This window comes from Pan paniscus, chromosome 6 (genome assembly GCF_029289425.2).
Source record: "Pan paniscus chromosome 6, NHGRI_mPanPan1-v2.0_pri, whole genome shotgun sequence".
Taxonomy (NCBI): Eukaryota; Metazoa; Chordata; class Mammalia; order Primates; family Hominidae; genus Pan; species Pan paniscus.
The window spans coordinates 128,044,145-128,057,877 of NC_073255.2; positions in this window are offsets into that span (position 1 = coordinate 128,044,145).

Consider the following 13,733-nt stretch of genomic DNA (forward strand, 5'->3'; position numbering starts at 1 on the left):
TATCTCTATAAACATGGAAATATCTACACCGCTATCTCCATGAACTTGGAAATATATACGCCGCCATCCCTTTAAACATGGAGATATCTACACCAGCATCTACATAAACAAGAAAATATCTACACAGCCATCTATATAAACATGGAAATATCTACACCGCCATCTCTATAAACATGGAAATATCTACACTGCCATTTGTAGAAAGATGGAAATATCTACACCACCATCTGTATAAACGTGGAAATATCTACACCGCTATCTGTATAAACATGGAAATATCTACACCGCAATCTGTATAAACATGGAAACATCTACACCGCTATCTGTATAAATGTGAAATATCTAAACCGCTATCTCTATAAAAATGGAAATATCTACACCGCTATCTGCATAAACATGGAAATATCCTCACTGCTATATCTATGAACATGGATATATCTACACCGCTATCTCTATAAACATGGAAATATCTACACCGCCATCACTATAAACATGGAAATATCTACACCGCCATCTGTATAAACATGGAAATATCTACACCTGTATCTGCATAAACATGGAAATATCTACACCGCTATCTGTGTAAACATGGTAATATCTACACTGCGATCTGTATAAGCATGGAAATATCTACACCGTGATCTGTATAAACATGGAATATCTTCACCACGATCTGTATAAACATGGAAATATCTCCACCGCTATCTGTATAAACATGGTAATATCTACACCACCATCTATATAAACATGGAAACATCTACTCCGCCATCTGTATAAACATCCAAATATCTACAAAGGCATCTGTATAAACATGGAAATATCTGCAACACTATCTGTGTAAACATGGATATATCTACACTGCTATCTGTGTAAACATGGACATAACTACTCTGCTATCTGTATAAACATGGAAATATCTTCACCGCTATCTGTATAAACATGGAAATGTCAACATCGCTATCTGTATAAACATGAAAATATCTACACCACTATCAGTAAAAATATGGAAATATCTTAACCGCCATCTCCATAAATATGGAAATATCTACACCGCTATCTCTATAAACCCGGAAATATCTACACTGCTCTGTGTATAAACGTGGAAATATCTACAACGGTATCTGTGTAATCATGGAAATATCTACACAGCTATCTGTGTAAACTTGGAAATATCTAACCCGCAATCTGTGTAATGATGGAAAGATATATACCGCAATCTTTTTAAAGATGGAAATATCTACACTGCTAACTCTGTAAACATGGAAATATCTACACTACCATCTCTATAAACATTTAAATATCTACACTGCCATGTGTATACACATGGAAACATCTACACATCCATCTGTATAAACATGGAAATATCTCCACCGCTATCTCTATAAACATGGAAACATCTACACCTCCATCTGCGTAAACATGGAAATATCTACACTGCCATGTATACACTTGGAAATATCTACACAGCCATCTGTATAAACATGGAAATACCTACACCGCTACGTCTATAAACATGGAAATACATACAAAGCAATCTGTATAAACTTGGAAATATCTACATCGCTCTCTGTATTAACATGGAAATATCACCACCGCTCTCTGTTTATATATGGAAATATCTACACCCCTATCTGTATAAAAATGGAAATATCTACACAGTCAACTGTATATACATGGAAATATATACACCACCATCTCTATAAACATGGAAATATCTACACTGCCATCTGTAAACATGGAAATATCTACACAGTCATCTGTATATACATGGAAATATCTACACCACCATCTCTATAAACATGGAAATATCTACACTGCCGTCTGTATACACATGGAAATGTCTACAGAGCCATCAGTATAAACATGGAAACATCTGCACCACTATCTCTATACACATGGAAATACCTACACTGCAATCTCTATAAACATGGAAATATCTACACCACAAACTCTATAAACATGGAAATATCTACACTGCCATCTCTATAAACATGAAAATATCTACACCGCCATCTCCATAAACATGGAACTATCTACACCACCATCTGTGTAAACATGGAAATATCTACACTGCCGTCTGTATAAAGATGGAAATACCTGCACCCCGAGCTGTATAAACATGGAAATATCTACACTGCTATCTGTATAAACATGGAAATACCAACACCACTATCTGTATAAACGTGGAAATATCAACACCACGATCTGTTTAAACATGCAAATATCTACGAGTCTCTCTGTATAAACATGGAAATAAATACACCGCTGTCTGTATAAACATGGAAATACCTATATCGCCCTCTGAATAAACATGGAAATATCTACACTGCTATTTCTATAAATATGGAAATATATACACCGCTATCTATATAAACATGGAAATATCTATGCCGCCATATGTATAAACATGGGAATATGTACACAGCCATCTGCATAAACATGGAAATAACTACACCGCTATCTCTATACAGATGGAAATATTTACACAGCTATCTCTATAAACATGGAAATATCTACACCGCCATCTCTATAAACCTAGAAATATCTACACTGACACATTTATAAACATGGAAATATCTACACCGCCATCTCCATAAACAATGAACTATCTTCACCACCATCTGTGTAAAATGGAAATATCTAAACCGCTATCTGTATAAACATAGATATATCTACACTGCTATCTGTATAAAGATGGAAATATCTCCACCGCTATCTGTATAAACATGGAAATATCTCCACCACTATCTGTATAAACATGGAAATATCTGCACTGCGACCTCTATAAAAATGGAAATATCTACACCGCTATCTGTATAAACATGGAAATATCTACAAAGCTATCAGTGTAATCATGGAAATATCCAGACAGCTATCTGTGTAAACATGGAAATATCTACACCGCTATCTATGTAAAGATGAAAATACCTACACCGCAATCTGTGCAAAAATGGAAATATCTACACCGCTATCTCTATAAAGATGTAAATACCTGCACTGCTCTCTGTATAAACATGGAAATATCTACACCACCATCTGTGAAAACATGGAAATATCTACACAGTCATCTGTATAAACATGGAAATATCTACACATCCATCTGTGTAAACATGGAAATATCTACACGGCTATCTGCATAAACAGGTAAATACCTACACTTTCATCTGTATATAGATGGAATTATCTACACCGCGAGCTGTGTAAACCTGGAAATATCTACAACGTTATCCGTATAAAAATGGACATACCAACACCACTATCTCTATAAACGTGGAAATCTCTACACCGCTATCTGTATAAACATGGAAATATCTGCACCACTATTTCTATAAACATGGAAATACGTACACCGCCATCTTTATACACATGGAAATATCTACACCGCTATCTCTATAAACACAGAAATATCTACACCGCCATCTCCATAAACATGGAAATATCTACACCGCCACCTGCATAAACATGGAAATATCTACACTGCCATCTGTATACCCATGGAAATATCTACACAACCATCTGTATAAACTTGGACATATCTACATGGCTATGTCTGTAAACATGCAATATTTACAACGCTATCTCTATAAACATGGAAATATCTACACCACGATCTGTATAAACATGGAAATATCTACACAGCTATATGTATAAACATGGAAATATCTACACCGCTGTCCATATAAACATGGAAATAACTACACCGCTATCTGTATAAATATGGAAATATCTACACCGCTATCTCTATAAACATGGAAATGTCTAAACAGCTATCTGGATAAACATGGAAATATCTACACTGCCGTCTATATAAGCATGGAAATACCTACAAAGTCATCTGTATAAACATGGAAATATCTACACCACTATCTGTATAAACTTGGAAATATCTACACTGCCATCTGCATAAACATAGAAATACCTACACAGACATTTCTATAAAGATATAACTATCTACACTGCTATCTGTTTAAGCATAGAAATGGCCACACAGCTATCGGTGTAAACATGGAAATATCTACACCGCCATCTTTAAAAACATGAAAATATCTACAGTGTCATCTGTATAAACATGGAAATATCTACACCTCCATCTGTATAAACATGGAAATATCTACACTGCCATCAGTATACATATGGAAATATCTACACAGCTATCTGTATAAACATGGAAATATCTACACCTCTATCTCTATAATCATGGAAACACCAACACCGCCAAATCTATAAACATGGAATTATCTACACGGCTATCTCCATAAACATAGAAATATCTGCACCGCCATTTTTATAAACATGGAAATACCTAAACCGCAATCTGTATAAACATGGAAATATCTACACCGCTATCTGTATAAACTTGAATATAGCTACACCGCTATCAGTATAAACTTGGAAATATCTAAACCCCTATTAGTATAAACATGGAAAAATCTCCACTGCCATCTGTATAAAGATGGAAATATCTACACCGTGAGCTGTATAAACATGGAAATATATACACCGCTATCTGTATAAACATGGAAATAACAACACCACTATCTGTATAAACATGGAAATATCTACACCGCAATCTGTATAAACATGAAAATATGTACACCGCTATCTCTATAAACATGGAAATATCTTCACTGCCATCTGTACAAACATGGAAATATCTACACAGTCATCTGTAGAAACATGGAAATATCTACACCGCCGTCTCTATAAACATGGAAATAACTTCACCGCTACCTCTATAAACATGGAAATATCTACACCGCTATCTCCATGAACTTGGAAATATATACACTGCCATCCCTTTAAACATGGAGATATCTACACCACCATCTACATAAACAAGAAAATATCTACACTGCCATCTATATAAACATGGAAATATCTACACCGCCATCTCTATAAACATGGAAATATCTACACTGACATTTGTAGAAACATGGAAATATCTACACCACCATCTGTATAAACGTGGAAATATCTACACCGCTATCTATATAAACATGAAAATATCTACACCGCAATCTGTATAAACATGGAAATATCTACACCGCTATCTGTATAAACTTGGAAATATCTAAACTGCTATCTCTATAAATATGGAAATAACTACACAGCCATCTGTATAAACATGGAAATAACTACACAGTCATTTGTAGGAACATGGAAATATCTACACCACTGTTTGTATAAAGATGGAAATAACTACAACGTTATCTGTATAAACATGGAAATATATACACAGTGATCTGTATAAACATGGAAATATGTACAGCACTCTCTGAATAAAGATGGAAATATCTACAAGGCTATCTGTATAAACATGGAAATATCTACACCACTATCTTTATAAATATGGATATATTTACACCGCTATCTCTATAAACATGGGAATATCTACACCGGTATCTCTATAAACATGGAAATATCTACACCGCCATCTGTATTAACATGGAAACATCTAAACAGTCATCTGTATAAACCTGGAAATATCTACACTGTCATCTATATAAACATGGAAATATCTACAGAGAACTATGTATAAACATGAAAATATCGGCACAGCCATCTGTATAAACATGGAAATATCTCCACAGCTATCTGTATAAACATGGAAATATCTACACCGCTATGTGTATTATCGTGGAAATATCCCCATTGCTATCCTTACAAACATGGACATATCTCCACCGCAATCTGTATAAACATGAAAATATCTACACCGCTATCTCTATAAACATGGAAATATCTTCACTGCCATCTGTACAAACATGGAAATATCTACACAGTCATCTGTAGAAACATGGAAATATCTACACCGCTATCTCTATAAACATGGAAATAACTTCACCGCTATCTCTATAAACATGGAAATATCTACACCGCTATCTCCATGAACTTGGAAATATATACGCCGCCATCCCTTTAAACATGGAGATATCTACACCAGCATCTACATAAACAAGAAAATATCTACACAGCCATCTATATAAACATGGAAATATCTACACCGCCATCTCTATAAACATGGAAATATCTACACTGCCATTTGTAGAAAGATGGAAATATCTACACCACCATCTGTATAAACGTGGAAATATCTACACCGCTATCTGTATAAACATGGAAATATCTACACCGCAATCTGTATAAACATGGAAACATCTACACCGCTATCTGTATAAATGTGAAATATCTAAACCGCTATCTCTATAAAAATGGAAATATCTACACCGCTATCTGCATAAACATGGAAATATCCTCACTGCTATATCTATGAACATGGATATATCTACACCGCTATCTCTATAAACATGGAAATATCTACACCGCCATCACTATAAACATGGAAATATCTACACCGCCATCTGTATAAACATGGAAATATCTACACCTGTATCTGCATAAACATGGAAATATCTACACCGCTATCTGTGTAAACATGGTAATATCTACACTGCGATCTGTATAAGCATGGAAATATCTACACCGTGATCTGTATAAACATGGAATATCTTCACCACGATCTGTATAAACATGGAAATATCTCCACCGCTATCTGTATAAACATGGTAATATCTACACCACCATCTATATAAACATGGAAACATCTACTCCGCCATCTGTATAAACATCCAAATATCTACAAAGGCATCTGTATAAACATGGAAATATCTGCAACACTATCTGTGTAAACATGGATATATCTACACTGCTATCTGTGTAAACATGGACATAACTACTCTGCTATCTGTATAAACATGGAAATATCTTCACCGCTATCTGTATAAACATGGAAATGTCAACATCGCTATCTGTATAAACATGAAAATATCTACACCACTATCAGTAAAAATATGGAAATATCTTAACCGCCATCTCCATAAATATGGAAATATCTACACCGCTATCTCTATAAACCCGGAAATATCTACACTGCTCTGTGTATAAACGTGGAAATATCTACAACGGTATCTGTGTAATCATGGAAATATCTACACAGCTATCTGTGTAAACTTGGAAATATCTAACCCGCAATCTGTGTAATGATGGAAAGATATATACCGCAATCTTTTTAAAGATGGAAATATCTACACTGCTAACTCTGTAAACATGGAAATATCTACACTACCATCTCTATAAACATTTAAATATCTACACTGCCATGTGTATACACATGGAAACATCTACACATCCATCTGTATAAACATGGAAATATCTCCACCGCTATCTCTATAAACATGGAAACATCTACACCTCCATCTGCGTAAACATGGAAATATCTACACTGCCATGTATACACTTGGAAATATCTACACAGCCATCTGTATAAACATGGAAATACCTACACCGCTACGTCTATAAACATGGAAATACATACAAAGCAATCTGTATAAACTTGGAAATATCTACATCGCTCTCTGTATTAACATGGAAATATCACCACCGCTCTCTGTTTATATATGGAAATATCTACACCCCTATCTGTATAAAAATGGAAATATCTACACAGTCAACTGTATATACATGGAAATATATACACCACCATCTCTATAAACATGGAAATATCTACACTGCCATCTGTAAACATGGAAATATCTACACAGTCATCTGTATATACATGGAAATATCTACACCACCATCTCTATAAACATGGAAATATCTACACTGCCGTCTGTATACACATGGAAATGTCTACAGAGCCATCAGTATAAACATGGAAACATCTGCACCACTATCTCTATACACATGGAAATACCTACACTGCAATCTCTATAAACATGGAAATATCTACACCACAAACTCTATAAACATGGAAATATCTACACTGCCATCTCTATAAACATGAAAATATCTACACCGCCATCTCCATAAACATGGAACTATCTACACCACCATCTGTGTAAACATGGAAATATCTACACTGCCGTCTGTATAAAGATGGAAATACCTGCACCCCGAGCTGTATAAACATGGAAATATCTACACTGCTATCTGTATAAACATGGAAATACCAACACCACTATCTGTATAAACGTGGAAATATCAACACCACGATCTGTTTAAACATGCAAATATCTACGAGTCTCTCTGTATAAACATGGAAATAAATACACCGCTGTCTGTATAAACATGGAAATACCTATATCGCCCTCTGAATAAACATGGAAATATCTACACTGCTATTTCTATAAATATGGAAATATATACACCGCTATCTATATAAACATGGAAATATCTATGCCGCCATATGTATAAACATGGGAATATGTACACAGCCATCTGCATAAACATGGAAATAACTACACCGCTATCTCTATACAGATGGAAATATTTACACAGCTATCTCTATAAACATGGAAATATCTACACCGCCATCTCTATAAACCTAGAAATATCTACACTGACACATTTATAAACATGGAAATATCTACACCGCCATCTCCATAAACAATGAACTATCTTCACCACCATCTGTGTAAAATGGAAATATCTAAACCGCTATCTGTATAAACATAGATATATCTACACTGCTATCTGTATAAAGATGGAAATATCTCCACCGCTATCTGTATAAACATGGAAATATCTCCACCACTATCTGTATAAACATGGAAATATCTGCACTGCGACCTCTATAAAAATGGAAATATCTACACCGCTATCTGTATAAACATGGAAATATCTACAAAGCTATCAGTGTAATCATGGAAATATCCAGACAGCTATCTGTGTAAACATGGAAATATCTACACCGCTATCTATGTAAAGATGAAAATACCTACACCGCAATCTGTGCAAAAATGGAAATATCTACACCGCTATCTCTATAAAGATGTAAATACCTGCACTGCTCTCTGTATAAACATGGAAATATCTACACCACCATCTGTGAAAACATGGAAATATCTACACAGTCATCTGTATAAACATGGAAATATCTACACATCCATCTGTGTAAACATGGAAATATCTACACGGCTATCTGCATAAACAGGTAAATACCTACACTTTCATCTGTATATAGATGGAATTATCTACACCGCGAGCTGTGTAAACCTGGAAATATCTACAACGTTATCCGTATAAAAATGGACATACCAACACCACTATCTCTATAAACGTGGAAATCTCTACACCGCTATCTGTATAAACATGGAAATATCTGCACCACTATTTCTATAAACATGGAAATACGTACACCGCCATCTTTATACACATGGAAATATCTACACCGCTATCTCTATAAACACAGAAATATCTACACCGCCATCTCCATAAACATGGAAATATCTACACCGCCACCTGCATAAACATGGAAATATCTACACTGCCATCTTTATAAACATGAAAATATCTGCACCGCCATCTGTATAAACATACAAATATCTACACTGTCATCTGTATAAATATGGAAATACCTACACAGTTATCTGTATAAACATGGAAACATCTACACCACTATCTGTGTAAACATGGAAATATCTACACGGCAATGTGTGTGAAAGAGGAAATTTCGACACCGCTATCTTTGTAAGGATAGAAATATCTACATCGCAATCTGTGCAAAGATGGAAATAACTAAACTGCTATCTGTGTAAACATGGTAATATCTATACCACTGTCTCTATAAGCATGGAAATATCAACACCGCTATCTGTATATACATGGAAAAATCTACACCGCCATCTGTAAAAACATGGAAATATCTACACCGCAATGTGTATAAACATGGAGATACCTACACATTCATCTCTATAAACCTGGTGACATCTACACAGCTATCTGTGTAAACATGGAAATATCTACACAGACATCGGTATAAACATGGAAATACCTACACAGTCATCTCTATAAACGTGGAAATATCTACACAGACATCTGTATAAACATGGAAATATCTACACAGACATCTGTATCAACATGGAAATATCTATACAGCCATCGCTATAAACATGGAAATATCTACACTGCTATCTGTATAAACATGGAAATAGCCACACCACTGTCTGTGTAAACATGGAAATACCTTCACCGTTATCTGTATAAACAAGGAAATATCTACAGAGCTATCTGTATAAACATTGAAATATCTCCAACGGTATCTGTATAAACATGGAAATATCTACACCGATATTTGTGTAAACCTGGAAATATCTACACCGCAATCTGTGCAAAGATGGAAATAGCTACACGGCTCTCTGTGTAAACATGGAAATATCTACACCGCTGTCTGTATAAACATGGAAATATCTACACCGCTATCTGTATAAACATGGAAATATCTACGCCGCCATCTGTAAACAGGGAGATATCTACACCTACATCTGAATAAACATGTAAATATCTACACCGCTATCTCTATAAACATGGAAATAGCTCCACCGCTATCTGTATAAACATGGAAATATCTCCACCACTATCTCTATAAACACGGAAATGTCTACACCCCTATCTGTGTAAACATGGAAATATCTTCATGGCTATCTCTATAAACATGGAAATATCTACACAGACATCTGTATAAACATGGAAATACCTACACAGTCATCTGTATAAACATGGAAATACCTACACAGTCATCTGTATAAACATGGAAATATCTACAAAGCCATCTGTATAAACATGGAAATATCTACACAGCCATCTCTATAAACATGGAAATATCTACACTGCTATCTGTATAAACATGGAAATAACCACACCACTGTCTGTGTAAACATGGAAATACCTTCACCATTATCTGTATAAACAAGGAAATATCTACAGAGCTATCTGTATAAACATTGAAATATCTCCAACGATATCTGTATAAACCTGGAAATAACTACACCGATATCTGTATAAACATGGAACTATCTACACCGATATCTGTTTAAACATGGAAATATCTATACCTCTATCTACATGAACATGGAAATATCTACACCGCTTTCTGTATAAACATGGAAATATCCCCACCGCTATCTCTATATACATGGAAATATCTACACCGCTATCTGTATAAACATGGAAATATTTACACCACTATCTGTATAAACATGGAAATATTTACACCGCTATCTGTATAAACGTGGATATATCTACACCGCTATCTCTATATACATGGAAATATCTACACCACTGTCTGTATAAACCTGAAAATATCTACACCGCTATCTCTATAAACATAGAAATATCTACACCGCTGTCTGTATAAACATGGAAATATCTACAGCAATATCTGTATAAACATGCAAATATCTACACCGCTGTCTCTATAAACATGGAAATATCTACACTGCTATGTGTATAAACATGCAAATATCTACACCGCTGTCGCTAAAAACATGGAAATATCTACACCGCTGTACCTATAAACATGCAAATATCTACACCGTTGTCTACATAAACATGGAAATCTCTACACGGCTATCTCTATAAATGTGGAAATTTCTACACCGCTCTCTCTATAAACATGGAAATATCTACACCGCTATCTCTATAAACGTGGAAATATCTACACCGGTGTCTGTGTAAACATGGAAATATCTACACCGCTATATGTATAAACTTGGAAATATCTACACCGGTATCTCTATAAACGTGGGAATATCTACCCCACTATCTGTATAAACGTGGAAATATCTACACTGCTATCTCTGTAAACGTGGAAATATCTACTCCAATTTCTGTATAAACATGGAAATATCTACACCGCTATCTCTGTAAATGTGTAAGCATTTAAACCGTTATCTGTGTAAACATGGAAATATTTACACTGCTATCTCTATGAACATGGAAATATTTACAACGCTATCTGTATAAACATGGAAGTATCTCCACTGCTATCTGTATAAACATGGAAATATGTACACCGGTATCTGTATAAACATGGAAATAACAACACCGCTATCTGTATAAACATTTAAGTATCTCCACTGCTATCTCTATAAACATGGAAATATCTCCACTGCTATCTCTATAAACATGGAAATATCTACACCGCTATCATTATAAACATGGGAATTTCTACAACTCTAGCTGTATAATCATGGAATTATCTACAACACTATCTGTGTAAACATGGAAATACCTACACAGCTATCTGTGTACACATGGATATCTGTACACCACCATCCGTGTAAAGATGGAAATATCTACACCGCAATCTGTGCAATCATGGAAATATCTACACCGCTATCTGTATAAACATGGAAATATCTACAGCGCTATCGGCATAAATATGGAAATATCTACACCGCTATCTCTAAAAACTTGGAAATGTCTACAACGTTATTTGCATAAACTTGGAAATATCTACTTGGCTATCTCTATAAACATGGAATTATCTACACTGCCATCTGTATAAACACGGAAATACCTTCACAGTCATCTGTATAAACACGGAAATATCTACACCACTATCTGTATAAACATGGAAATATCTACACTGCCATCAGGATAATCATGGAAATATCTACACAGCCGTCTCTATAAACATGGAAATATCTACACCTCCATCTGTATAAACATGGAAATATCTACACCGCCATCTGTGAAAAGATGGAAATAACTACACCGCAATCTGTGTAAAGATGGAAATATCTACACGACTATCTGTGTAAACCTGGAAATATCTACACCGCAATCTGTGCAAAGATGGAAATAGCTACACCGCTCTCTGTGTCAACATGGAAATATCTACACCGCTATCTGTATAAACATGGAAATCTCTACGCCGCCATCTGTATAAACAGGGAAATATCTACACCTACATCTGAATAAACATGTAAATATCTACACCGCTATCTGTATAAATATGGAAATATCTACACCTCTATCTCTATAAACATGGAAATATCTCCCCTGCTATCTGTATAAAAATGGAAATATCTGCACCGCTATCTGTAAAACCTGGAAATATAAACACCGCAGTCTGTATAAACATGGATATATCTCCAGCGCTATCTGAATAAACATGGAAATATCTCCACCACTATCTCTATAAACATGGAAATGTCTACACCCCTATATGTGTTAAAATTGAAATACCTTCATGGCTATCTTTATAAACATGGAAATTTCTTCACCCCTATATGTGTTAAAATTGAAATACCTTCATGGCTATCTTTATAAACATGGAAATATCTCCACCACTATCTCTATAAACATGGTAATATCTACACCGCAATCTGTGCAATCATGGAAATATCTACACCGCTATCTGTATAAACATGGAAATATCTACAGCGCTATCGGCATAAATATGGAAATATCTACACCGCTATCTCTAAAAACTTGGAAATGTCTACAACGTTATTTGCATAAACTTGGAAATATCTTCATGGCTATCTCTATAAACATGGAAATATCTACACAGACATCTGTATAAACATAGAAATACCTACACAGCCATCTGTATAAACATGGAAATATCTACACAGCCATCTCTATAAACATGGAAATATCTACACTGCTATCTGTATAAACATGGAAATAGCCACACCACTGTCTGTGTAAACATGGAAATACCTTCACTGTTATCTGCATAAACAAGGAAATAGCTACAGAGCTATCTGTATAAACATTGAAATATCTCCAACGATATCTGTATAAACATGGAAATATCTACACCGATATCTGTTTAAACATCGAAATATCTACACCGCTATCTACATGAACATAGAAATATCTACACCGCTTTCTGTATAAACATGGGAATATCCCCACCGCTATCTCTATAAACATGGAAATAT